The sequence below is a fragment of the Elaeis guineensis genome, chromosome 8 (assembly GCF_000442705.2).
Source record: "Elaeis guineensis isolate ETL-2024a chromosome 8, EG11, whole genome shotgun sequence".
In the NCBI taxonomy this organism is placed as follows: Eukaryota; Viridiplantae; Streptophyta; class Magnoliopsida; order Arecales; family Arecaceae; genus Elaeis; species Elaeis guineensis.
In genome coordinates, this window is record NC_026000.2 from 131,952,507 (window position 1) to 131,978,299 (window position 25,793).

Consider the following 25,793-nt stretch of genomic DNA (forward strand, 5'->3'; position numbering starts at 1 on the left):
CAACAAAATTAGTTGAACCACAGCAAGGAATTGGACATCAGAATGCAATCAATGTTTCTTCTGTAGATGTGGAAGAATCAAGTACAGAGTTTATGGTAATGCTGCATCAGATCACAACATGCTAGCAAATCTCCTTATTCTTACTCAATGGCTCAAATAGAAGAGAGCAGCAGTTGGGGGTTTAAGTATTATTCAAACCACACTTCTCTGACATGAAGATGTTTGACCCATACTAGATTACAAAAGGAGGTTATGCAATCTGAGATTCTTTTTTTATATATAAACAAATGAATGACACTTACTCAGTTCTAAGTAAGTCGATACAAAAATAGATTCGAGGATTTGAAAGAATAATTATTTGCAGGATGCCATTATGAGCTTCAAGATACATGACAACAAATTTTTCAGATAAAAAAGAATATTCTACTTGGGAGCTCTCTCAAAGTTCCCTTGAAAATAATATATGACTTGCTATAGCTACCACATTTCAATTCTCACAACTCACTGTTGCTTTTGGGTGACTATAATTCAGACATTAAGTTGTTGAGCCTGGATGCGATCATTGCAGTTTTGTAGTCATCTCTAAGCTGAACGAATCTGGAATTGGAGCATATAAAAGAACAATAAACATGATCTCAAGCAGTGTCAGTAAGCAGCAAAAATAAATGACCTAAAGCAAACAGACAAAAAGCAACATATTTGGAATGTATACCTTAATGCATCTTTTCTTATGCTTGGAGTTCCCTCAACTAAGGAAGCAAGACTTTCCAGTGCAACAATAAATACATTTGCCATGCTGTGAAAAGGTAAAGAATTTTAGTCCCTCATGATAACAAATATACAGTTTAAAATACTGTCCACATGCAGTAATCCTATGATCACGTACATGCCCAACAACTCAAATTTTTCATCAACTGAAGGAGCATTAAAGCTGCAAACATATTCGCCATACTCCGTTATGTCACGCTTCAGGTGCAGCCCACCACTGCAAATACAACATAAATATTTTCATGGATATTGACTTAATTGGTATAATTACCATAAGCAAGTGGATGACGTCATTGTTCAAGATTTTCTGTTGATCTTAGCATTGAAACTGCAGTAAAGCTAGTGTAGAAAAATGGTGCGAACTGAATACATATTTATATGCCTACAAACATGACTGATCATCATATGAGATGAACCTCCAACATCTAGATCTTAACTTACCTTCATAAATTGGGTTTTGATGCTGTAAACTTAATTCTTGAATGCTGTTTTTATGCAGTACATCATTAGACATAAGATCTACTGTTGTATGATCCACAAATATATACAATGATATCTCGAGGGACTTGTGCTTTGATATATCTTACTGTATGAAAAAATTCCTCTTGAATAGACATATAGAGACATATAATGAAAGCCAAAAAGAGATGCATAAGAACAATAAGAAGGATATGAACAAGAGATGCATAAGAACAAGGCCTCGAAGTTGATAGGCAAAGCGTAACATCCATTAGAGAGAAAGAGTAAAAAAAAAAAAAAAAAATCAAAAACTACCTAAAATATTGGGATTTTTTTATCAAAATAAGGTTTATTCTAAAAAAAATTACCAAAATAATACTCTTCTCAAAGTATTTATGAAAATACTGCTCCACATAAAGTCGCCCTATCATAGGGTGATTTTGTGTGCTGACTCATCACTTCGCCCTCCATATAGAGTGTGGAGTCAGCAGCAAGAGACCCGTCTTATAGTAGGACGACTCATAGAGTCGCCCTACCATAAGGCAACTTAGTCGCCCTACCATAAGACAACTTAGTCGGGCCGAAACACCGATCCACATCCCTCCCTCCCCTCTCTCCGTCAGTTAGGAAAAAACCCTCCCCTCTCCCCGAACTGCTCCCCGCGCACCTCCCCAATGATCCTCTTGGTCCCCGACAAGAGAACCCCCCTCCCTCTCCCTCTCGATCCCCGATAGCCCTCCCTCCTCTCGACCCGCCCTCCCTCCTCCTCTCGGCCTGCCCCCACTCCCTTCCTGGCGTACCGCCACTCCTCGCTCCTCTCGGCCTGCCCCCTTCCTCCCCGACGTACCATCGCTTTTCGCTCCTCTCAGCCCGCCCCCATTCCTCGACATATCGCTGCTCCACACTCCTCCTCTCGGCCCGCCCCCACTCCCTTCCCGACGTACCACCGCTCCTCGCTCGTTTCAGCTTGCCCCCTTCCTCCCCGACATACCGCCATCCCTCCCTCATTCTCTTGGCGGTCCTTGATGCCCCTCCCCACCCTCTTCCGGCCTCCCCCACCTTCCGGCGGTCCTCAGCACCTTCGCCCTCTCGGTGGTCCTATTGTGCCGCACCACCCCCAATCAAGTATATTTCTTTATTTTAATTTTTTAATTTTTTACATAAATTAGAAATTTATTTCTTCATATGGTCAGTTTACAAGGAAGATAAATTTAATTTATAAATAATATTAATTTTATCTAAGTAATATTAATTTATAAATAAATTATCAAAATAATTATCTATTCAGTCATTTGTTTTTAAAAATTTTGCATTGCATAAAATCATAGACCAATCTTTTGATTAATGTACATATTCTAAAGCATCCATACAGTTATATTTTTTTATATGGATGAGAGAATTATGTACATTGATCAGTTGATTGTCCAGTTTGGATAGTTTGAAAATTATAATTAATTCTATAGGTAATTATGGTAATCAAACGATGCACAATAAAAGTCGAAAAAAATTTCAGACAGTATTTTTCTTTAGTTCTCCTCACATATTTTCAGCCGTGTGAGGAGAATTAAGAAAAAATACTGTCGAAATTTCTTTCAACCCCTATTGCGCATCGTTTGATTACTGTAATTACCTATAGAATTAATGTAATTTCTGAATGAGATAAAATCTAATTTTACTTATTAAATGGTGATTGGATGCATTTATTATGTAAGTTATTTTAAATATTAAGTACTTCCTCCTAGTGAACATCTGTTTATATATTCATGCAGTTACTTCTCACAATAATTTTCAATAAAATGGATCTAAGACTTGTCACTGTTATCTTCCATTAGCATGGGAGGATCAATCGTGACGCTAATGGTGTATATTATGATGGTGGAAGGTTTCAGATGACCATAGCGGACCGTAACACAACATATCAAGAACTTGTGCGAGTCTGCTATGTTGTCACCGGATGGAATCCCAATCACTGTGGAGTTTTCTTACTATATAGATTTTTAATTCATACTGTTGAACAATATTTGACTGTACCTATTGAAGATGATTAGAACACGAACATTATCTTAGGCATCCCATCAGAGGAGGCTTTTCGTGTGGTTGAAATTTTTATTGAGCCGACAATGGTAGGAGTTTCGAGTGGTGGTGAACAGTATGTGTCTCAGGTTGTATCTTCCCTATTTGTGCAATCGGGGATGGGGGATCTCTACCTGATGCAGTTCCAATGGTTGATGAAGCTGGATATGAGTATGGAGGTATCTCCGTATGTACCGTTGGTGAACCAACAGTATTCGTAACTGATAGTCCTCAGTTTATAGTAGGTACAGAGTCTGCATATCAATATCAATATAACACCGTATTTGATGATACGGGATCGGTCCTAATTATGTGGCAGCTTTCGTAGAGCATGTGGAGCACGAATCTTATAATTCTGTACCACTTAATCAGCCACATACAATACATGTCGGACTTGGAGGATTGGAAACCACAATGGCCGATACAATTTTATTTGAAAATGAAGTCGCTGCTAGTTATGATTCTAATCCTACCGATGACGAAGATGAGGATGATGATGCAGAATCTGATGGCAATGATAGTAGAGAGTCTAGTACAGAATAGGATGTCCCACAACATGAGGCACCCTTTGTTCCTGAATTCAGGCTAGTTGATGCATCCGACGATGATGAGGCCGCATCCTATGGAGCATCACCAGAACATCCATTTTTTGATGGGAATGAAGAGTTAAGGGAATAGTATTCAGGTCGAAAGAACAAGTCCAACATGCCATGAAACAATATGCCATTCACACCCACTATCCTTTCAAAGTTGTCGAGTCAGATAGAGTTAAATAGAGCATCATGTGTAAGCAGTTTGATATTTATAGTTGGCATCTTTGTGCATTCCTTCGGATCAAGATGCAGCGATGGAAGATTTATGTATATAAAGGGCCATACACACGCTTGAATATAGATGTGATGTGAGATCATCCACAGCTTGATGCACGCATGATTGCCGATATCATTAGAGGATCAGTTAGGATAGAGATATCTAGATCCATATCAGCCTGCCAGGCTTATGTACGTGATAGATGACAGTGCGAGGCATCTTACAAGAAGACGTAGATAGCCAAACAACTTGTTATGGGTGAGTTGTTTAGAGATTGGACAGAGTCCTATAACACATTGAGTCCTTAGCTAGCTGCAGTTTGTCTTGACAATGAGGGGATCATGGTAGATTTTGCAAAATTTTCTACAACAGAAGCAAACACAGAGGTGTTCCATCGAGTTTTCTAGGTATTTGGTCCATGCATTCAGGGCTTCTAATTCTGTCGCCCATTGATTAGTATTGCCAAATACTAGAGCAAGATGGTGGAGAAAAAGAAGAAATTAAAAAGTGAAATAATTAAAATTGCAGCACCAAGATATTCAAGTTTTGCACATAAGGTTGAAAGAGTCCCACCATAAAAAATGTATAGTTGCAACATGGAAGAGAAGGTAAAAGCATTTAATCTCATGAAAAAACAATATTTTTATTTTATGTGTTCCTTGTAGCTAAAGAATATAATGTTTAGAAGTTTGCTTCCCTTATCCTATTTATGACTCAAACAGCACTACTTTCTTCAAGTGACCCACTAAAGCATAAAAGAAAAAACTTCTACCAAAAAAAAGCATAAACCGAAAACTATTAAACTTATAAAACTGAACCCTGATGAGTTTAAGACTTTCCAAACCTAACTAGTTCCCATAACAGGGCCCTTGGAAACTAATCCTACTATTGAAAAGAGCAGAAGAAATAAGAAAATCAAAATAACACTAAAAATTCAATTATCTATCTACCCCTGCAAATCTAAGAACTCTACATACTACCAAGAAATCTTCCATAACCAAATGGTTGAATCATTGTGAAATTGATCTATTTGTCTGGATGGATTAAGCTTTTTGACCATCCATGCAATGTGCCCCTATCAACTGAGGAACAGTTTATTGTGTAGCATCAAATGAGATACTTTTCCTTGACATAACTTTCATTCTCGCCTAATTGAAAAATGGGAGACTTCCCTTGGAAATCTATTTGATTCTACATGTCTATCCATCACCCGTCAGCTTGACGCTTAATTTTCATCTTGGTGAAGTGGCTTCTCTCTTGTATGAGGCAGTGCTGACTGAACCAGTCCACCAATGTAGTGATTTGATATAGGAAAGCATGTCCAGGGAGCTTTCCTAGAAAATGTTCGCTGATAGTATATACATCCCCTGATTTTTCATCTGCAAAATTAAATGGATAATCAAAAGGATAATGCTGACATACTTAAACTGACATAGTAAAGGGTGAGTCAGATATTTAAAGTTTGAAGGCTGCAAGATAGCAAAAGCATAACAATTTGGATGCGATGAACTATAAAGCAGGTTTTTCCCTGAGCATTTAGGTAATAGATAATTCAGGCCAACTGTAAGTAATAGAATTTGAGGAAATAATTGGGAATTACTGCAGGTTTTATAAAAGGAAAGTGTTAGAAACTTAGACATTAGGGTTGCAGGAATCACAAGGCAAGATTTTGCTCAGGAATGCACTAGAAGGTTGGAGAGAGGAAAAAAAGGAAAAAGAAAAAAAAGACTAAGGATATGTCAAAATGGGATACAAGTATGGTTGCATGGAGATGATGAAGAGGGGGAAAAAGAATGCGAAAGATATGTAGCTTGCAACTTGAAAATACGGAGACAAAGTTAATGTTACATAGACGAAATTGTCCTTGTATAGTAATACATGGTCATGAGATCAAGTGTATCCATCTGATGTAAGCACGGAAGGCAATGGTGAGAGTATTTTGGGTCAGAAAATGCAGAATATGACATTTTGGTCACAATTATGGACTTTAAGCCGATAATGATGAAAGCCAAACACAAAACAGGATTAAGCATCTTTTACTTTATTTCCTATGCTCCTTTTAGAACTTAGACACATAAGGGCTGAAAATGAAGAACTGGAGCTGCCAACTCTCTCAAACATTTAATTAAGTTCCAAATGTTTAAAGAGAACAACAGAATTTTTCAGTAGATCTTAAGGCTAAACAGCTTAAGAAAAAAGGTTGACTGTCAGTCCAACATGCTCAATGGTTTTCCACACTCCCAGAAGCTTTTTTTCAACAGATCTGACATACATATTACTGAACAGGTAGTGAGAATGGTTACCTTGGGCTGAAAGTGAACTTTTTCCAATGATTAAGAAGCCCTTTGTGCAAATGATTTCCCTATGATTGCATTGTTGAACTCATCAGAAATCAAAGATAGGTGAAATCAAATCATACAGTTATCACAATACATAAAGTAGTGCAAGAAGGCACATGGTAATAAGTGACTATAGTGCTTGAGAGGCATGCAGGCTAAGAAGCAAGAACAAATGAGTTAATTACCGAAATGAAATATAATGTCTGAGTATATATTATATGTCAAAAATTGCTTTTCATTGCATGCATATAATGTCTAAGTAAATCATATGGTACTGGTCCTCCTGGATAGTTAATTATCCAATATCTGCTAATTTAATGACATGGGTCTTGTCCTTTTCTATTTGTAATACCAAAGGCTTCATAGCCAGCAGCAAGAACAGAAGGTTTTCCTTTTCAGTATAACTAATGAATATCATATTACTCATTCTTTTTTCTTTAACAAAATTAATCTGGAAAGAAAGAAAGGAAGAATAGGATATGTCTAACATGAAGCCATGTGCATGAGTCAATATACCCTTTGATTATACTATAAAAATGCATAAAATAAAATTGGAATATAATTTAAGTCTTGAATAACACAAACATCAATGAAATACCACTTCTTCTTTTTTACCACAGCAATCAAATGAATATTCCATCTTGAATCAATCATGTGCGTCACACATATGACATGGCATTCCATTATTTGATTGCATCACTTCTGTCCATCAAACATATCTTCCTCCTGAATCTCAAGTGCTGTCTATCATTTCGTAGATTAACTACATCTCAACTGTCCATAAAAAAATTCTCCTTCCTGTTGATCAAGAATTTCATCAAATACACCTTGATTTGCTAATTGGTTTCCAGCCAGGAATTAAATGCTCTGACTCTGTTGGTTGACAGCATCCAAAATGTATCAAATATTCCATCTTAATCTGATCAGATATCTACCAGATGACTTCCCCTTGAATCGTCATGTGCATTGCACGTGGCAAGTCCTAGTATCGCTAGATGTTCATGCTTTGGCAGTACTTTCAGAAGAAATGATGAGCTAGGAAAAACTTTTGCAAAATACCATGCATGCTGGATGGGGCTAGTTGGTCAATAATGTACAGCCAACTACAATCCAGTTGCATTGCCTCATCATATCCCAAGCAATGGAGAAAAGTGAATCAGAGGAGGGTGTGCATGAGGACGAGGTGGGGATGTTTAACTCTTATAGTCCAATACATGTGCGCAGCCATATGGTCCCTATCATGCAAATTTTGATACCAGAGATGCATCCCCTTAAGGATTATTTGACATTTTACAAAGTGCATAGTGTATTTTGCCAGGTCATTTGTAATAAGAATGATTTTGCCACATAATCATACTTACTAGCTCAGTTAAGAATGACTGTTTATTGAGACCTTCCAAAGTGGTGAATGCAGCATCAAGCACACGGGACAAGTATGCTACGACTCTGACAATCAACAAACCATTAGATAACGGTTCTATGTCAGTGCTAACTCACTTTTTGGTATCCAATTTACAGTTGAACACACCTTATGCAGGCATTTGTGGGTCGGTGATCATGAGCAGAACCACCATTGGGAGTACGATAATCTGAAGTTTTTTGCTCTGAAGAAAGCAGTCGTTCCACCTGTGAAGGTTTAAAATAAAACTAATAAACATTTCCAAAGAGGTATAAGAAAGTTTCCACATTGACAAATCAGTGTATGATAACGGATAACAATGCTATTATCCAAGCACTAACAATGCTTGAGAGGAAGCTGTATGCATCTGCATGAAAGCTATAGAATGTAATCTGATACATTGAAAAAAGAGGGAAGAATTCCCAGATGAAAGCTCCAACATAAAATCAATATAAGTGCTGCTGGGAAACCATATGTGCACAGGTAATTGTAATTATTCAATATTAGTTCTTAGTTGATGATTTCATCAGACTAAACACATATTAAGTATGTGATGAGGTACCTAAAAAGAAGGTATATCTGTTTGTGGTGACTCATGCATATGATTCCAGAGAATGTGTCAGTGCGATATAAAGGAAAAAACAACAGAAATAGCAAATTAAGCAAAACAGTTTTTTTTTTTTATTTATATTATTTTTGAGACTTCATTCTAGTAGTTCACCATTAACATGTCTAATAATAGTCAAAGAAAATTAATAAAAGAATTGATTAGAGGAATATGTGGAATAACGAAACATTTCATGCCAGAAGAGTTCAACACAACTGACTCATGCACTTATATGCAAAAGTTATATATCTGGCATAGGAACAGAACAATCAAGGATTCAAGACACAATTTTGAGTAAGGCTGAACTAAAATAGCTGAATGAAAATCTCAGGTTCCTCAGAGGAATAGATTATATCGAGACCGTACAATCTCCTCGAATGCTATATTATTAGCAAAATGTATGGAATATGCCATTTGGCTCCATTGTAGGTTAGGGAGCAATATGTTTCTTTGTAGTCAAGGAATACATCATACTCAAATGTAGGTGTGCAGAAAATGGATGCATACTTAAAAACATATCTCTGGAAGCATATGATCATATGGTGGGAAAACCTTATGGTACAGACCTCAGCCATCACAGTGTCGATGCACTGCAGAAGTCCTTTGTGAGCAGCACCCTCAACAGTGGACACAGATGTACCCATCTCTTCACAAGAAGCCACATGAGCACCATCCACAGGTAGTAAGAGGTGCGAAATAGAGTTTGAAAAGTACTGAAGAAAAGAAAAAAGTAAATGACAATATCGCAACCTGATAATAATAATAATAATAATAACAACTAATTGACATTTAAGAGTTAAAGGTTTACTTGTTGAAGTATTGCCACACTGCTAGCACATCATTGAACAGCAATCATGAAAGATCTGAAACTACTTTCACCAGCAGCAGCAGCTGCCTCAGCCTGCACATCAGAAGCAATGCACTGCTTACATGCCCTTTCAGCCATATGATAATTCTTTTTAATATAAAGCAAATATGTGACATGAATGGGTGGTCAAAAATATATTTGCTTCACTTAGAATGTTGAATGGAATTATCATACAGCAGAAGCAGCTGCAGCAGCCACCCTCCTACTGACACTTGTTCCAATAAAGAATTTGTCCCTAACGCAGCAGCCTCATTCAGGCTCTCTCTGGCCCGCTCAAGCCCTTCAGTCAAGTATTGACTGAACTGCAATCGTTGCCGCAAAGAATTCATAAAAAGGACTGTATTAATAGTTTAAGCCCAATTAGAGGTACAATAATAGAGCTCCAATCTTACTTGATCCAGCAGACAATTTAACACTGATTTCACATAAGTTGCAAGAGTAGCTGGCTGGAAAAACCAACATCATAATAAGTGAGTTGGTCACAGCTCCATAGCAATAAGTAACACATCTCAGAATCTTCCTAAAGATAGAATCTGTGTGATAGCAGCATATTCTATAGAATTCTCCCATCATATACCACTTAATATACAAGGATCCACTTTGCCAGGTAAATATGACCTTCAATTTCATAAGTTTGTGAGATCACATATGCAGCAGTACTTCAACTCAAGTAGTTAAACAGAATGGTTGTTTCACCTCAAAAAGGTCACAAAAGATTAACAAAACTTTCATTAAACAGCAAAACTTTTAAAATATATACAAGTTCAGACACATCAATAGTATTTTAATAGTTGATTGGAGTAAAATGTGGGAACCATAATAAGGATATGAACACATCTTACATACCAGTACTATATTAGGATCTACCATAAATTTACATTAGGCTGTGGAAAGATAAATTGAAATTTGAGGTTTTCCAATTAGGGATCGCCTACTTGTGCTTATGTGGACCAAAATGGTAAAGAAAATTAGAGTATAGATCAAGAAACTTCCCTGCAGTCATTTTACAGAAAACAGTACAGAAAAGGATTTTCTTTTGTCATGATTATAAAAATTATAAAACTTTTCTTCTTCTTCTTGTTTTTTTTTTGCTTTAATATTTGGAGAAGGTATGTGATGCAGGACAATCTTAGGGAACCTAGCAATTGATACCGCACAAATATGATAAACCCTAATCCAAACTTATGCAAACTTAAATGGAATAGATGAAAATATCTGAAAATGTGATGCTATGTGACACTAAACAGCAATCTGATGCTAAATGTTAAGAAATTACTAGGCCTAGGACTCAATCACAACCCATTCTAATGCAAAGAGGATGTTTGATCCGGATGCTTAAATGCTACTTGATGAAATCAGATTCAGATAATATCATTTCACAATTAAAGCATATGATCCTGCAATATAAGTATTGAAAGCCACCAGAATTCCTTGAAGGATGCAAAGCAACGGATCTTCGTTCACCTAGGTGAATATGCTACAATCGCCGTCCAGATCCAGTCTGTTCCTATTTCCTGCTCATAGATCATGTGTGAAAACCTAAGATCCGAGACTTTTTCAGTTAGTAGGAATCGGCACACTCCAAGGACTAGGGTTAGAATGCTAATTTGCTGCAAGGTTTTCCAGAACCAAAGAAAGAGGGATGCTGGCTCTGCAGAAATTGAAGATCTGATTGGACTCATGCAGATCAGGTTTTGGACAGATCAAAAGCCGAAAATAGGTGTTGAGTGATTGTTGTAAAGTGATGCCACGAGGAAATGGCCATAAAAATAGAAGCCTATGTGCTTTATGTTGTAATATTGCAGAAATGAAGAAAAGAAAAGAAAGCAAGGATCGCTGTACTGGTATCGGTACTCGTACCGGCACCGGACTGGTATGGTACGGTATCGGTATCGTACCGTGCCGACACACGATATGCTCCGGCGTACCGATTCGGGACTAGTACAAATTTTTTTTGTTGTTTTGTTTCTTTTTTTTTTGGGTCTCCAAGTTATTAGTTCATAATTATAACTTCAAAATTACATTATATTGCATATGATTGACATATTTGGATTTAATTTTTGAGTTTGGTAGCGGTACCGAGAATCTTGATCCAAAATTTTAAATATATATTTATTTACATTATATTACAACTCTATTATCCTAAAATTATAAAAAAATATATAAATATGCATGAAAATGTATCTGAACTTTTAAAGTATAAAGCATAAAGAATGATATACTAATCTTAAGATTTGTTCTACATCTAATTTCTTGTCGAGTGTCTGTGATGCTCGTAGATATCTGGATCATCGACATAGTCTAGAAGAACATCAGTCCATCTCTCTAATCAGGAAGCACTGTACTCCTGAATATTCATCCCATAAGGCATTCTATCTGGATTATAAGACATCTCAGATCCCTCACTCAAACTGTGACTCTGAGAAGTATCCTTGGGATGATGGTATGGCTATGGAGGAGCCCATCCAAATATGCCGGTAGCAAAATCTGATCCATAAGATGCTCCAGACTGCATAGAATAATAACTATTAGAAGACGATGCCTCGGATGCACAATATCCATATAGATCATAAGGTGGCTGCATGTAAGAAGATTCATAATGTGAGGATGATCTAGATACACCCATGGATCCTACTCCACGTGCAAGATCGTCTGCAGCTACATCGTGTGCTGGACGAACTCTAAGAGCCCGTCGTCTATATGAAATTAGCTCCCCACGGTCTCTACTGACTTGTCCATCATGGTCCCTATCTTGTGTGGCATAAGTATACCGAGACTCATCGGTGAATCGAATATCACCCTACGACTGTGTCTTATAAGCAGTGGTTTCCTATCCTCCAGTTCCTCCCTAGTTATCAGATCCATGACTACTACTAGTACCATCATCACTCTCCTTGATCTTTGAATATGAGCCAGATAGCTCCTGTACTCTCGAGAGATGCACGTGCAATTGTCTTTCCTTTTTCTTCCCTTGTTTCCCTCTGTGATTGAGTTTTCTATGATTAGGAGGATGGATATCTTGTTGCTGACCGACTTCGTCTCAATATTTCTCGCTCAAACCTCTGTGAGGATGTATCGGACATCGAGTCATGTGATGAATGAGTCCTCTGTGTCCCCTTAAGCTGTGGCTGATCAGCTGGAACCTTATGTGGAATATTTCTTTCTGCCCATTGCCCTGGATCCACCCTGATCTCCCTAGCTACCACACTAACTGGTCATGGAGGGAACCTTGGCTCATCAAGCTCTGGCTCCTACTACTGACCTGCAAGCCATCCGATGATCAGATCGTCGTCCTCGTCAGCATAATTATCTAGTGTCGGATCAATGTGCTTCGGTTGTACTTTCTTCTGAATGCATTTTAGCCTCAACCTCAAATTATAGTGAACATATACAAGATCATTGAGGCACTTTTGTGTCAGACAATTTTTTTGTTTGCTGTGGATAAAGACGAAAGTCGATCAATTACGCTCACAGCCACTAGCAGAGACCGTTTGGGAAAGAATGTGGACAGCCACACCTTTCAAATATTCTATGGATATTTCAAAATGAATCCACCATTCAACTGTAAAAGCAAAATTACATATCAAATTTTATGATATTATTAGACATATGATGTCAGTCTATGCTGCTCATTATTGATACATAATTTATCTAGATTCATTTTCTTTTTGCTTATGACAATTGATAGGACTCCAAAATTATCTGATCCCTCTCTAAACTGTTTCATCTATAAAAAATATATTTATTAAATTTATAAATATATCGTTAAGTACAGATCGAATTCAGTTGAATAATCACATCTATTTTAAACTAGTATACCTCTTGCAAACACAAGGATGCGATTTTTGGATTGGACACCATCTTATATATCACATTACGAAGAGCAGCAAGAAGCTCGTTATCCATATCTATCCCAGGAATGGTATATTGGAATCTTGAATTCAAATAGTAAGCTGCAGATAAATTCCATAATTGATTAAGTACACTTTTACAAGTATAAGAAGAGAAATATTTTAAAGTATTCTTGAACCTATGCTTACCAATTAGATACAAATCTCTATCCATCTGATAGTTCCAACGACGCCCAATGATGTTAATAAATTGTTGAGCATGCTGCGAATCATTCTCACTGATTTGTTTCTTTGTCCTCTCTATCATGTAATATAAGAAGCCCATCTGGAGGTATTTTTCACTATCCATGGTACGAAGCACCTCGTATAATGGCTTAATAGCTTTTACTATCTTCTTAGCCCGCTGCTATAATGACTGACTCATCATCAAGTTCTCCATACGACTTCCATCAGTGCTGGCCCTCACATATCTGCTCTCCTACCACTCGACACTGACAAATATCCGACGTAAGACTGCTTTCTTCTGAAGAAGACTATCAAGTGCTATGTAGTTGGTAACAAATCATGTGACACCTGATCTCAAGATCTCCCTCTCAATATACGTTCGCATCAATGAAAGAACCCATGTGTGATTGTACATGAATCTAGTAATAGTCTGAGCAATCTCCACTACCTGCTGCAACCTATGAATCTTTTCAATATCCATCAGTATAAGATCAATGCAATGTGCAGCATGTGGGGTCCAGTATATCTGCAGTCGTCGTTCCATCAGCAACTCTCCGACAGTCTTATATTGTAATCCATTATCTATGATGACTCGCACGACATACTGCTCATCCACTGAATCAATCACCTCCTCCATCAGACCAAGGATATATGCGGCATTGTGCATCTTATCTGAAGCATCAATTGATTTATGAAAAAATATTTTTTCATCACAATATGTCAAAAAATTAATGATGCTCCATTTAGTAGGATCGGTCCAACCATCACACATCATTGTCAGTCCGTATCTGGATCATTTATTTGTGTAAGAAGCAATACATCTTTGTAGATCCTTCTTGTTACTGTCAAGAAGCCGACCATAGATGTCCTTAGGTCCTGACAGATCTACACCCTGATCGGCAGTCTCTATGGCTAAAATAGTAGATCGATAGTAAGGGTTGCCTGCTGCATTTGCTGGAATATGGCTGAAATGAAATCATGATTCAATAGCTCGCCACATATCTTTTTTTTTATCTTTTTTCACCATAGTGTCAATCCTCTGCTGCTTTGAATTCTTGCTGAAAAAAGTATGTGAAACTAAATCTTGGATGGTGGCTCCTGCTGGAATATCTCTGGAGGACCTCCTCCTACTGTCAAAAACTTCCAACAAAGATGAAATACTTTGTCTGCTCCCTCTACCACCGAGCTCTCTGACTGAGGTAGTCCTCCTGAACTCGGATTCTCCCCTATCGGTCGCTAATCTAGACTCTGATTCGTAGCATGATGGTCCAAATCGCTCTCTATATCTGGCCATCTCCTCCTGTCGGTACTGATCATCCAAGCTCGTTTGAATCGCAGCCTCAATCTGTGCCTTCTCATCATTTGGAGTGGAAGCCTTTTCTGACTCTCTAGAGTGATAAAAAGATGGCTCTGTAACTCGACGGTCCACCTCTGCTCTCTTCTACTTTGCCCTTTTCTTCGTTGCTTTCGAATCAGTGAAGTGCTTCTTCATCAACTGTCGGATCTCCTGTAGGTATTTTCGACATATAGATATATTAAAATAACCACCAGTCAGATGCTGCTTTAACCTAATCACCCCTCCTCTTTTGAACTATGTATTGCACCATTTGCATTTTCAGTGATGCTGAGTCGAAAGCATCTCACCATGATCTCAATCAATGTCACGCTCTGAATTTTTTTTCTTACTCATTTATGCAAGTATAACAAAATACTGCAGTTTAATAATTATTAAAAAATATTATATATAAATTCAAAAAAATTTAATAATAATTTTAAAACTCATAAATTCAAAAAAAATATGTTATATGCTTCAAATAATATTTTTGAATTAGTTAAAATATAGTACTAATTTTATATATTTTTATTTGATTATATTTTTTATTATTTAAATAATTATAAAAATATTTTGTAATTTCAAAAATTTCAAAAAAAATTTGAGGTTAGATTCAAGTAACTTGAATCATTCTAAACATGATTTTGAATCTTTGATTTTATATTTTTTGAATTTATTTTTTTAATAATATTTTTACGAATATATATATATATTTAAAATATATATATATATATAATTAATGAAAATCAATGATTTTAGTGTCATCATGTAGATTTTTTAAAGATCTATAACATATGATCAAATCATACCAAAATCATAAAATTTTAGCATGATTTTTTCTTATTTTCTTACTTTTTCGTTCTTATCCATTTTTTAGCTACAAAAATATAAAAAATAAAATATTTACTAAAAGAATAATACATTATCTTACTCCCGATCGAAAATCATCATCTCCTCAAACTACTATAATTTGATAATTTTTTTTCTAATTTTTTTGAATATTTTTAATTGTTCGTATTGTCGAAAGCCTGAGAGCGTCTCTCGGAAGTTCTGAGAGAACCTCTCGACTTTCAATGAGAAAAGAAAGCCTGGCTACCATTAATTGATAGCCTAGGTCCCACCACAACATCCACATCCCCCCACTCTCCATGTGCTCTATCGATACGGTTTGGTTCAACGTCGAACCGTGCCGAACCGAGCCATATCGCCCGATTTTGGGTGGTATGGCTCCAAACCATGCCGAACCACCCGATTCGGTGCGCTTCGGAGGATCTTTCAAAAAAAAAATCCAAACTGGATCAGCTGGCCGTCGGTCTGGTTCGGTATGCCTCATACCAGGTGGTTCGGCCTAGTACGGCATTACATAAAAGAAAGAAAATAGGAACACAGATAGGAGACATTATTGAGAAGGAAAAATAAGAGGAAACAAACCAATCTCACATCGGTTTGGTAGGGAATTACTCCCTAGGGACCCCACCCCATATTCCACACCTTGTAGATAAAAGAGCAACACAACCTTGATTTCATTGATGAAAAATTCATCATACAACATCCCAAAAAACTCTAACACAAAGAAATCATAAAAAGGCATAGTAACCAGCCCCTTATTTAATTCCTAAAATGCCCTCTTGACTCTTTAATAATACATGTGACTTACCTAGTCACTTAATTTTAGACCCTTCCAAACCATACTAAAGAAAATCTAGACTAAACAGAAAATATAATTAAAATAAAAAAGAAATGACACTAAAGCCGGAAACTTGACAAACTCCGATGATGCTCGATTAAAGATGTGAAGCTCCTATTATGGCACCAAGTCAATCCAAGGTTTCTGATGTAAATGAAATGAACTGAAATCCTAGAATAAGTTACTTTGGTTGAGCATAGACCATATCCTGTCAAGATCATGATCCATCCCACCTATAGGTAACTTATTCAAGAATCAAGCATAAAAGAAATTGAATAGAACTTGAAAGCATTTTAATAATTGCAGATAATAGAAAATAAATACATAAAATTATATAAAGATATATGTACTCCCCTACAGACTGCATCTTAGCCAAGCATGGCTCGGACTGGATACATCTTCTAGAAGATTCAGAACCCTGTCACAGCACCTTCTCTTCCTGAAGCGCTCTCCTTCTTCTCCACTCTCCATATCTCTCAAATCCTAAAACAAAATCTAAAAAAATAAAGAAAAATAACTTCTGTGGCTGCCTACTGCTTCCTCGTTGCCCACGGCCACTCGTTAAATAGGGCTCCAAACCACGTCCAACTCGCATAAAGGCCCCAGCGGACATCCACGTTCGTGCAAACCTGCTCTTTATTCCTTTCCTATCCTGTGTGGGCCTCATGCAGCTACTTCCTTCATCTCAACGTAAAGCATGCTCACACAAAGCCAAAAAGCTGTAGCCAGCTGCGTAATTTGCTGCACAAAGCTCCATCCCATGCACCACATGAACAACCCAGGCCCTTTTCTCTTCTATTGCTTTAAATGCAATGTGGGCCCCTCTTTTTTAAATACTCATGCCAAAGCCCCCAATTCTCCTAAAAATCCTTTTTCTTTTGTATTATTGCCATCCATGTCCTTGCTTCACTTTTTTTCCCCTCTTTAGCTTTGATAATCTTCCTCTTTTGATTGGATTGGATGACGGCTCAAATTCTTCTTCTAATCGATTGATTAGGATGCCTTGAAATGTGGCCATTGGATCTTCAATTGATTGATTCTTGGCCCTTGATTTGATGTAGCACCTAGGGTTTCTTGATCTTGAAGATTACATCATGAATTATAGCCCTTGGATTGGAAATGTTGCTTCTAAACCGTTAGATGATCTTCCTCCCTTTGATGTGGTTGCTTTTAGCCATCATGCTTGGGTCTAAATCACTTTGAATTAACTTGAATGGACCCAATGTACCAATTACCTGCAAAAGCGATTAAGAAGCATCAAATTCAAACTAATATAAATTAAATAATATAAAATTTAATACTTCTAATATCCTATTTCATGTATTGATCACACCCTCCAACTTAAGTTTTACTCATCCTTGAGTAAAGAAAGGATTTAGGACTAAGTACCATTTAGCTTAAAGGTTCAAATTTCATCAGGTAATTTTCAAAAAGACCATTGATGTTCAGTAGGATGTGAGTGAGGTATATCATTGGGATATTAGTACTAATCAATGGGAAAATTAAGCCAAGAACACTAAATCCTTTCTGAACTTTTTCTAAATTACCTCCTACCATTATCTCTAAATCGTCTAACTTTCATATGAGTAAGTGTAGTATTGCTTCCATCATTTATTGACTTTTTTTTTGCATGATCAGACTGCCTCACTTTCCAGCCGCTCTCTTTTTTTTCCATCTTGTGGACCATGCTAAGCCGCTCAGCTTTGTAAGCCCAAAAGCCCAGATTTCTACATGAATCACTTCCAGCGCCTGCGTAGAGCCTTATCATGCCACCTCACTCCTGCATACAGCTCCCTCCATGCATGAAGAAGCCCAAGCCACCTTTTCTCTTCTATTGCTTTAAATGCATCATAGGCCCCTCCTTTTTAATGCTCATGTCAAAGCCACCCAAAACCTTTTTCATTTGTACTAATGCCGTATGTATCCTCTTCCTTTCTTTCATTTGAGTCTTCCACGTGTGCAGCGCCCTTCTGTGCTCGTATCATGCCCGTGTTTGTCCTATATACCGTATATCGTATCACGTTCGCACGAGTCCTCATCCATATTTACTCTTGGCTTGTCTTAAAACTCGGATTTGGACTCAGTCTTTGAGTTGGATCTTTCATAAATAATGGATTCGGGCTTTCCAACCAATGATACCTAAAAATTAATAAGAGAAGTATCAAATTCAAGCTAATATAAATTAAAGAACATAAAATTTAATACTTTTAATATCTTATTTTATGTATTGATCACACCCCCCAACTTGATTCAGGATGAGCTCTAAATCCTTTCTTTACTTGAGGACGAGCAAAGTTTAAATTGAGGGGTGTGATAGATACTATAAATATGACATAAGAGATATTAGAACTTGTGTTATTTAATCTTTATTATTTTATATTTGATAATTCTTATGTTCTTTTTCAGAAATTATCAAACATGGGAATTATTTATAAAACAACCAGCAAAAGCCCCCAACATTTGCAATTAACGAGAACAAGCCCACTTTAAGCACTCGAAACGATGGATGGCCTGTGGGCATCCGAAATAGATATGCTCACACGTTGGAAGTAAATGCATGCAGATGTAGCATGCAGGAGATTGGGGGGAATTACATGAGACTTGGGACCCACAGAGGACATGAACCCATGCTGGACACAAGTGGCTGGGTGCAGCATGCAGCTAAGAGGGGGATTACAAGCATAGGGGGTTCTTATGTGAGAGTGGAGTTTTTTTGGGAGAGTGTGAAAGGAAAGGAGTCTTGGGAGATTTTCTGAAAAGTGTGGCTGTGACCCACGTTGCTTTAGATGAACGCATGAAGATGTGCGGCATGCGTAAGTGAGGACACCGGATGGATGCAGATGCAAAGTGGGTTCGGAACAGCAGACGCGGGACTAATGGAATGGGCTCCACAGTGGACCCATGCAGAACAAAGGGCGTGCGTAAGTGTGCGATCAATTGCTGTGCACGGGTGTTGTTGGATGCGTGAGCTGGGCATACTACGTGCGAGAGGAAAGTGAGCTGGAGCCGGGACTTGCGTGCAGCTTTGTGTAGTAGGTAGGGTGTAACGCCGGAGTTGGGCGAAGCAATGGACATCCAGGATTCAAGAAAAAAGAAAAGAAGAAAAAAATATTTTTGAAAATTTTCAGAGAGAGTTTGATTTGAAAAAGCCTCTTCTCGATTGCCTTATCCTTCCCTGTCCTTCAATCTCATCCATCTATCTCCTAATTCTTATTCATATTTTTAGTCCCACATCTAGAAAATATGAAAACCGCAACCCTACTTACACCTATAAATAAAGCCTAATACCTCTACCAAGAGACATATCTCTCTCCATATCATAGCTCTTGTAGAGACCTTCATCCCGTCTCCTAGGTTCTTTAGCCATCTTATTTCCACTTTCTTCCACCCTTCCAACATACGAGAAGGAGAGTCAGCTAGGGGGAGGTGCGAGACTCAGAAAGAAAGAAAGTTCTGCAGAGGAAGGCTGTGGGAGGAGATCCTAGTTAGGACTTTTTCTTCTTTTTGTTTTAATTTCTGTTTTGAGTTTAACTCCAAGCCCTGTTAATGGCTTAGCAGTTAGGAGTATATTGTAGTACAAAGTTTAAATTCAGCAATAAAATTCTGTTTTAATATTTATTTAATTGTCACTTATGCAAGTTAAATTCTGCAAGTTTAATTTCAGCAAATATGATAGTTTAATTTTTTTGCTCTTTTCCTTCTTATTTGATTTCTGCATCCCTTTTATTTTCTGCAACATTAAATTTCAGTAAATAGTATAAGATTTCTTTCATGTTTTTAATCGATTTCATAGCTTCTAAACATATCATGTCTGGCTACACAATTCCTTTGGGGTTTGCGATGAAGCTAGACCATGGTTAGAAGCTGATTTTTTTTGAATTTTTTTCATGTTTTTGATGTTTAGAGTCCTCCTTTCCTTCCTTCTTGCCAAGAGACTTGATGAATTATAGTTGGATAAAAATTCCTTCATAGTTCATGCTTGATTTGGTGCAAGAAGTGGTAACAGGTAGAAGGTCCACAATTTCTACAACTTCTCTTCTCCTCTCTCTTGTGGAAAAGCTTGATGAATTATAGTTGGGTTAGAGCCCCTTCATAGACCATACTTGAATAACACAAAAAAAGAAAAGAGAGATCAAAATCCTCAACCCTTTTTTGCTGTAAAACCTTGATAGGTCATAGTTGGGTTAAAGTCCCTTCATGGCCTATGCTTGGATCAACACAAAAAGAGAGTCTCTTATCTAGGATAAGGCAAAATGCTTGATGGATCATAGTTCAGTTAAGTCTCTTCATGGTCCATGCTTGTTCATGCTTTGCACTTTGATAAGAAGACCTAAAGGACATTCCATGAGAAACTATGAGAACAGCTATCTAAATCATTGGTCTAGTGGATTCAAAAATCCTAGATCCTTTAGTTAATATATTACTGTAATAGTTTCTTTCATTGCTTTAGTAGTAGTTACAAGCAAATTCTCCTTTTCTTCTTTAAAGCTCGTCTAAGCAAGAGTTTGAACACACTTCAAACACCCAATTCCTCGTGGGATCAATCCGTAGTCGCTGAACGTGCTATCCTGCACACTGTGCACTTGCGGTTATGATGCGCGTCGTCAGGGCACCAAAAATAAACCCAATTCTAACTTACTACATAGCTAGGATGAATCAGGATCGTTTCACAAGGATCTTGGACAATTGTTTATAATTAATAAACGAAAGAGAAGATTGATTTTAATTAATTACTAAGAAAACAATAATTTAAGTTTAATTCACAAAAGGAAATTGAATAGGAAAGAAACCTCGGAAATTCAGAATCCACCATGTAAAACAGATTCTATTTTCTTTGACTTTTATGTCACAATGATGAGATTTGTAATTAAGAAGCAGCATAATTTATCTCGGATAGGTACGAACCATATCCTTAGATTATGGCTCGTCCGTCTAGAGTATAGATTACCTTAACTCAACTACAAGTTAGAGACTTGAACTTGAAATGTAACAATCTATCTCTCCTAGTGCGTACCGTATCTGTAGATCACGGTATGTCTGTAAAAAGAATAAATCGTACACGTCGAATCCAAATCTCTAAGAAATAAGAAAGAATATTAAATGAGCATGAAGCATAAAACAATTCTTTATTTCATTGCATGGAAAATAAATACAAGATAAAGAAAATAAATCTGTGTTGCAGGCTTCATCGTCTTTCCGAGTTGAAGGAGTCAGCCTTCCATAGAACTCTTGCGCGCTGACATCCTGGGATTGAGCAGATGGATTGTTTGGAAGGTTGGAGATGGAAGAGGAGGGCTGGTGTGTGATGGATGGTGGAAGCTTTTTGGATGTTTGGAGGGTTAGGCTAGATGAAATATGGAATGAGAATGATGGAAGAAGAGATGGAGAATGGCGGTGTCCAGTGTATCTCACTTTCTTCGCTCCTGTGGTTTTCCTTTTAATAAAGCTCCAAGCCGTGTTCGAGTTGTGTAAATGCTTCCGCACCGCGTTCTCGCATCTGTTCCATAGCTCCAGCGTTAGTTTTCCGCCTGCTTCATAACATCTTTGTTGCCAGCTCCTAACTCGCGTGCAAACCGCGTGGATGCCGCTTTTATTAACCTGTCAGCTATGCATTTAAATCTCTCAGCTCTTGGTCCAGCGTCCGCGTCCAATTCTCGCACTTTACCAGCACTTGATCCCAACACCAAAAAGTCGCGCACCATGCCAACCCACGTACCAGCATAAGCCACGCGCCACTTCCTCTATTTATAGTTAACTTCCCAACACCAAATCGCATGGGTCCCATCTAAAAAGTCAGTTTTTATCATGTGAACCGCTTTCTTTTAAGCCACTGGGAGGGTTGTGTGCTAAAAACCATGCACGTCCAAGCTTACATACCATCTATTGACTTCATAACATGCCAAGCCTTGCATTAAATATATTTTTAAAATTCATGCACATTTGCTTAGTCCATCAGGTGTTGTGATCTTAGAACTTGGATATGCACCTAATCGATTTGGATTCGAGCTCAGGCTTGGTCACATAGTCGATCTGTAATTAGGCCTTTATACTTGATAATTCCTGAAAAAAATAAAATAATAAAGATTAAATAGCACAGGTATAATACTTCTCGTGGCATAATTAATGTATTGATCACACCCCCCAATTTGAACTTTTACTCGTCCTCGAGTAAAATAGATAAATCAATAATACGTACCAAATTGTCCTAGAAATGAGAGTTATCGTGGCAATTCTATGTCAATTGATACCTGGCTAGATCATCAAAGGGATATTTCATCGGGTTATCAATTCTACCCATCTAGTGGTTGAGTGAAGTCCATAGAAATTTCTAGAATTTTTTTTCTTTTGCCAACTTCCCACTTCACTCTTTAAGTCCTCTAACTTACTGTGGGCTTAGTGTAGTGTCTTTTTGCATTTTAGTCCCCTTATACCTTTTTTTTTTTTTGAAGCATATAGTCAGTGCAATGTCCTAACCCCTTAAGCTTTCTAATTGACCCTTATAGCGAGTTTTAAGCCAATGACTCCCAAATCAGTTGGCTTTAGGGCATTAGGTGTAGAACACCCCTCAGGCTTACTAACTCGAGTCAAAAAGGCTACGAGTTAAGACTGACTTTACAAGAGGTTCTTTCACATTCCTACCTTTTGACGCGAACTATAACGCTTACTTAGGCGAAAGGGCTCGGTTACTCAGTAAGAAATGCTGAAAACCTATTTTATTAATCTAAATAGACTGTAAAGTGGACTTTATGCATACTTTGACTTTTCCACTTATACCCTCATAAAGTAGATTCTTTATTGAGATCATTGGGCCGAAGATTTTAAAATTACTTTAAAATTTGTTCAGGTCTAAACCCTACCATTTATTGGACTTCCTTAATAATTTGCCCCTCAATATCTCTAAAATTGTCTAAACCGTTAATCATTTATCAGTTAGAACACCTGATTTACTTCAAATCAAGACAAAATTTGGTACACAAAAGTGATTATGGTCATACTTGAGGACTTGATTAATTTAATTATTCTCTCCCCTCCAACTTTATTTCCATTGCCCCCGATGGATGAAGAAAATAACAAAGTAGAATAGAGAAAGAAATTACAAGGAAAGATACCACCTGGATTTGATGTGCTCGTTCATTGTCAGGTGAGGGATTCTTCCTTTGTGGGCGTGATTGGTTCATGACTTCATCTGGACTTTGGATGAGATGCTCCCCCCAACTTGGCTGATTGCCTTTCTTAGATTTTTTTATGAAAAGAAAAGAAGCTAGATAATTAAAAAAAAATGTATAAATTGGGTTGTCTCCTAGGAGCGCTAAGTTTAAAGTCTTCAGCAAGACTGAACTGAGTATCATAGCGGTATTGGATCCATTAGATCAACAGATTCAATTAATTCTCCATCGCTAATTCCATTTATGTAAGGTTTCAATCACTGACCGTTTACTTTAAAGGTGTTCCCCTGTTTAGGATCTCTGAGTTCTACGGCTTCATAGGGAAATACTTGAGTTACAATGAAAGGTCCGTTCCAACATGAACGAAATTTATCAGGAAAAAATCACAACCTAGAATTGAAGAGCCAAACTTTTTGATTGGACTCGAATATTTTTCGTGCAATGAATTTATCGTGGTATGCTTTAGTTCGAGCCTTATAAATTCTGGCACTCTCATACGCTTCATTGCGTAGCTTTTCAAGTTCATTTAGTTGAAGTCTCCTATTGGAACCCACATTTTTCATATCAAAGTTAAATTATCGTATGGCCCAAAATGCACGATGTTCCAATTCCACCGGCAGATGACAAGCTTTACCGAATACAAGTCGATAAGGAGATATTCCTATGGGTGTTTTAAAAGTAGTACGGTAAGCCCATAATGCATCATCCAAGCGTGCTGACCAATCTTTTCTATCGGGTCTTACCGTTTTTTCAAGAATATGCTTGATTTCCCTGTTGGAGACCTCAACTTGGCCACTTGTTTGGGGGTGATAAGGTGTGATGACTTTATGGGTTATTCCATATTTTTTCATTAGCGTGTCGAAGTGCTTATTCGTGAAGTGTGTACCCCCATCGCTAATTATGGCTCTTGGGCATCCAAATCGACTAAAGATGTTATGCTGAATAAACTTGATCATGACTTTGTGATCATTGGTTCGGGTTGCCATAGCCTCTACCCATTTTGATACGTAGTCCACTGCTACCAAAATGTACTCGAATCCAAATGAGAGAAAGGGTCCTATGAAATCAATTCTCCAAATATCAAAAATTTCTACTACAAGTATAGGGGATAGGGGCATCATATCTTTTCTCGAAATATTCCCTGTTTGCTGGCATTGCAGGCAATTACGACTGAATTCATGTGCATCTTTGAATAATGTCGGCTAATAAAATCCACTCTGCAACACCTTTGCTGCAGTTTTCCTTCCACTAAAATATCCCCCACATGCTAGCGAGTGGCAGAAGTTAAAAAAACTTTGGACTTCACACTCGAAGACACAACGTCGGATTACTTGATTTGGGCAATATTTGAACAACTCTGGTTCTTCCCAGAAATAGTACTTTACTTGGGAGAAAAATCTGTTTTTCTCTTGTTAGGTCCAATGTGATGATATTTGTCCCACTGCCAAGTAATTGACTATATGAGTGAACCAGAGAAGACCAGTGGAAGAGATTGAAAAGAGTTGTTCATCTGGAAACCTATCTCTAATCATTTCTTTATTGTGTTCTATCAGGATCCTAGAAATATGATCTGCTACCAAGTTTTCAGAGCCTTTTTTGTCTAAAATTTCTAAATCAAATTCTTGTAATAGAAGGATCCATCTAATCAGCCTAGGTTTTGTATCTTTTTTGGATAGCAGATGTTTCAGTGCTACATGATCGGAGTATACTAGGACCTTGGAGCCCAAAAGGTATAATCTAAATTTATCTAGGGCAAACACAACAGCGAGTAACTCTTTTTCAGTCGTGGTGTAATTCAATTGAGCATCTGAAAGAGTTTTACTTGCATAATAAATTACATGCGGTTCCCAATTAAAGCTTTGCCCAAGGACTGCCCCTACAGCATAATCAGAAGCATCACACATGATTTCAAATGGTAGGGTCCAATCCGGAGATTTTATGATTGGTGCAGTGGTTAAGGCAGTTCTGAGTTTATTGTAAGCGGTTAGGCAATCTTCATTAAAATCAAAAGAATTTTCCTTGGCAAGCAAGTTGCACAAGGGTCGTGAGATCTTGCTGAAATCCTTAATGAAGCGCCTATAGAAATCTGCATGGCCTAGGAAGGATCGCACTTGTTTAACCGAGGTTGGGGGAGGCAATTTCAAGATTACTTCAACCTTTGCTTTATCTACTTCGATCCCCCATTTGGATACAATATGTCCAAGCACG

At 37.5% G+C, this 25,793-nt stretch overlaps 1 pseudogene; it reads right to left on the reverse strand.

Annotated features, from left to right (window-relative positions):
- Nucleotides 1–333: 333 nt before the first annotated feature.
- LOC105049621 (exocyst complex component 5-like) overlaps nt 334–25,793 on the reverse strand; it is a 54,377-nt pseudogene continuing 28,917 nt past the window's right edge.